At 43.1% G+C, this 3,940-nt stretch overlaps 1 long non-coding RNA gene across 1 annotated transcript in view; it reads right to left on the bottom strand.

The window, feature by feature from the left end:
* Positions 1 to 614: 614 nt before the first annotated feature.
* LOC115306213 overlaps positions 615 to 3,940 on the bottom strand; it is a 3,801-nt gene continuing 475 nt past the window's right edge. Inside the window, exons 2-3 of the long non-coding RNA XR_003915249.1 lie at positions 2,902 to 3,108; positions 615 to 789 (exon numbers count right to left, since the gene is read on the bottom strand). This is a non-coding gene — a long non-coding RNA (uncharacterized LOC115306213). The remainder of the gene's footprint in view (positions 790 to 2,901; positions 3,109 to 3,940) is intronic.

Genomic DNA, 3,940 nt, shown 5'->3' with positions numbered 1-3,940 from the left:
TATACAGTATTGCTTCTATTGGATTTTCTTGTGCTGTCAATTATCTCTATTATTACATATGCTTAATGACAGAATTTTTGTGAATCTATGGTATTCCATGGAGACGTCTGCATCGATGTTAAACAGTTCATAGGGAGTAGAAAGCTAAAAGTCTTGGCGAAATCCTGGTTTTTACTTTTTTGTTTGTTTACGTTTTATTGGCCTTAAGGAAGGGCCCCTATTAAATATCCATTAAGAAGTCAACGGACTAAGACACAACTATTTTAGAATCCCCAATAAATGGATCTGAACACTTTTGGGAAAGCTTTGTAAACAGAGTCTCTTTCTTAACAAGGAACCTTATCTTTTAAAAGACTAACAAAAGCAGTGGGGTCACCACAGAGACAATCTTGTACAAGTCCCATTGAACCTCCATACTTGTAGGTTATGGACCCTTCCCGCCTCCATTCCTGCCCCTTTAAGGCCACACACCCCTAGCTGTCTGTGTGGAGACATGATAGATATCATCTTCTCTACGGGAGGTGTTGCATGTTGCCGCTGCCCCGGGTGCTCTGCCAGCCTAACTTACTGAACTTGCAGTGCTATTTTGGTTAAACGGCTTTGAGGGTGTGAAATGTTCCAACAGTATCCTGGCTGTTTATTTCAGGAAAAAGGGATTGATTTGTTTCTACTACTCAGGTTTTAGAAAACTCCAAGTGCGTTGACTCTGCTGGATCCAGTATGTTGGGAGTGGGCGTAGAAGGTTGAAGGAGAACTGCAGTCGTGTCAGAGCAGAGACATTTGTCTGGGCTGAAAATGGTACAGAAGGACAAAAGTTATCCTGGAAGCCTTTTTCTCTGACTTGAGTTGTTTCTCTAGGGAGCCTCCTTTGACTCTCGACGCACAGATCATTTCTCTGCCATGACAGCTGCTTCTCTGGTCTTGGGTGTAGCTTTGGGCCAGATCCCTAAGACTGAGCCACTGATTCCTTTTGTGTGTGCCCTCTTGTCTTCATCCTCAAGTCAAGTCACCGATAGCCTGCTAGGTCTGCGTCTCTAGCTCCTGTCACTCTCTTGAGCATCAGGGACCTGCCACTTAGATATCACACGTCAAGGAGAGTCCCTGTGTCTGATTTACATTATTATTTTTCCCACTCTCTCAACACGTTCCCCGGGGTTTCTCATCAAGTTACCACTGTCCAGCCCTGCCATTTCCTTGTTTCTTATATCCTTCTCCGCTGGAGCTTGACATGCATTAGCATTCCATTTTCTGCATTCTTAAATATCTCTTCACTAAGTCTTCCTATTTCTGTGCCCAGTGGCTCTACATTTTCTACCTATAGCACTCATCCTTGGGATCCCAAACAGTCTCCCGGCCTTGCTCTGGGTCTTCTCCAGGAACTCTTAATAAAGCAGAAGATTGAACTATTAAATACAAATATGAAGTAGCCAGTCCAGTTTAGAAACATTTCAATAATTCCCATTGCCCTGAGGCTTGAGAATAAACTCTTCTAGTAAATTGTTTTAATGTTTATTCATTTTTGACAGAGAGAGAGAGAGGGAGAGAGAGAGAGGACACTAGTGAGGGAAGGGCAGAAAGAGAGGGAGACAAAATCCGAAGCAGCCTACAGGCCCTGAGGTGTCAGCACAGAGCCCGACTTGGGGCTCAAACTCGTGAAACACGAGATCGTGACCTGAGCCGAAGTCAGATGCTCAATCGACTAAGCCACCCAGGCCCCCCCACCCTGAGTTTAAATTCTTTGATATACATATATTTAACCAAATACAAAATATCATGTATAAATAATTGCATATACTATGTGGGTGCAACTGAGTGACTCAGCAGGTTAAGCGTCAGACTTTGGCTCAGGTTGTGATCTCAGGGTTCGTGAGTTCAAGCCCCGCATCAGTCTCTCTACTGTCAGCACAGGGCCCACTTCGAATCCTCTGTCTCCCTCTATCTCTGCCCCTCCGTGTCCTCTCACTTCAAAGGAAATAACACTAAGAAAATCGTATCTACACCTATGTAATATACGTTAAAACGTGATTGTATTGACTGATGTTGAATGTTCTGCAGTGTTACCCCCTCCTTGCTAGTCTCTCTTCTTCACTCCGTCCTAGTCATCAGCCCTTCTGCAGATACCTCATGTTCATCTAGGCCTTGCGGGTGTTGTAGACCTCTGTGTCTGGTTGTCAGGAAAACCACTATGCATTTCCTCGGTTCCTTCAGTGCACGACACACCCCATCATCTGTCCATGCGGAGTATCTGACTGTGTCCTCATATTTCTTCTCTGTAGTTCTCTTCCTGCTCTGATTGCCTCCTGAACCCAGGGCTCTGGTTATAATGTTTGACTGCTACCCTAGTACCTGTATGTGTGTTTGCAGTTTATTAGTATTTGTATGTATGTTTAACTTTCATTTATATAGACATTCTGAGTTATAGACTTCATTCTCTTACTTACTAAGTCATGTAGTGGCTTTTGAAAGGCAACCTACAAAATAGGAGAAGATTTTTGCACAAGGTGTATCTGCTAAGTAGTTAATATACAGCGTACAGAAGGAACTTCTACACTCCACACCAGAAAACACATAATCCAACTTACAAATGGGAAGAGGACATATTTAGACATTTTTCCAAAAACACACACCAATGGCCAAAACAAGCAGGAAAAGATGCTCAATATCCCTACTTAGCAGAGAAATGTAAATCAAAACTGCAGTGAGACCCCGTCTTACACTGTTAGAATGGCTTTAAAAAAGACAAAAAACAAGAGTTGGCCAAATGTAAAGAAAAGGACACGTTTGTGCAATGTAGAGAGAATATAAATTGCTGTAGGACTGTGGAAACCAGTGTCAACGTTTCCCAAAAACTGATAACTAAAACTACCTTATTATCCAATAGTGGCAGTAGTGAGCACTTACGCAAAGAAAAAGGAGACATTGATGTAAATAGGTGTGGGCATTGCCATGTCACTGATAGTCACTAAGACCGGGAAGCACCCCAAGTGTCCAATGATCGATGAGTAGATACAGAAGACGTGGTATATGTAGAGATACACCTATACCATGGATTATTATCCAGTCAGCAAAAGGGCTGAGATCTTGCCATTTCTGAGAATTTGGGTAGACCTAGAGGAAATGATGCAGAGTGAAATAAGTCACACTGAGAAAGACTAATGCCAAATGATTTCACTTGGATGTAGAATCAAAGAAACAAAACTTATGTAAACAATCAAAAGGCAGAATTGGACTTCTAGATACAGAGGATAAACGATGGTTGCCAGAGGGGAGAGGCGGGGGGGAGGGTGGTGGTGGACACAATGGATAATGAGTCGGGGGGTAGGAAATACAGACTTCCAATAACGCAATGACTAAAACACCAGGATGAAAGGTACACCACAGGGACTATAGTCCATGGAATTGAGATTTCCTTGTAAGATGACACCTGGTAGCTACCCCTGCAGTGATCATAGCAAAATGTTGAGTCACTATGGTATATGCTTGAAATTAGTGTAACACCGTGTGTAAAGTCTACTCAAAATTTCCAGGTAAAATAAACAAAATAATATATAGTAGATACAGGAAAAAGTTCTACAAAGTCTTCTGGGTGAATATGAAGTCCGTAATGCTTTATTGCTCTAGAATGTTCCAAAGAGTGGGTTCTGTAGTTTGTGCACAGCAGCAGCCCCATTCATTTTCTACTGAGTATGACTTGTGTCCCCTGGAGTGGTGCAGGGTGATCTCTGTCGACGTTCCTCACATTCTATATGACACCTAGTGGACCCTGGCTCTCAGGGGTCCTGGGGCCATGTTCTCTTCCCCTTGTGCCTCTCTTCTCTTGTCTCTCTCAGGGAAACGTAAAACACTGGTTTGACCTACCCTAGTGTTGTGGTGCTGAGGAGCATGTGGGAAACTTGTGACTTTGTCTCTCGCATGTTTGTCTCCAGGGTGACTCATTTGC

The sequence above is a fragment of the Suricata suricatta genome, chromosome 2 (genome assembly GCF_006229205.1).
Source record: "Suricata suricatta isolate VVHF042 chromosome 2, meerkat_22Aug2017_6uvM2_HiC, whole genome shotgun sequence".
NCBI lineage: Eukaryota > Metazoa > Chordata > Mammalia > Carnivora > Herpestidae > Suricata > Suricata suricatta.
Note: the sequence above shows the minus strand (reverse complement) of the source record. Positions and strands in the feature narration are given on the sequence as shown.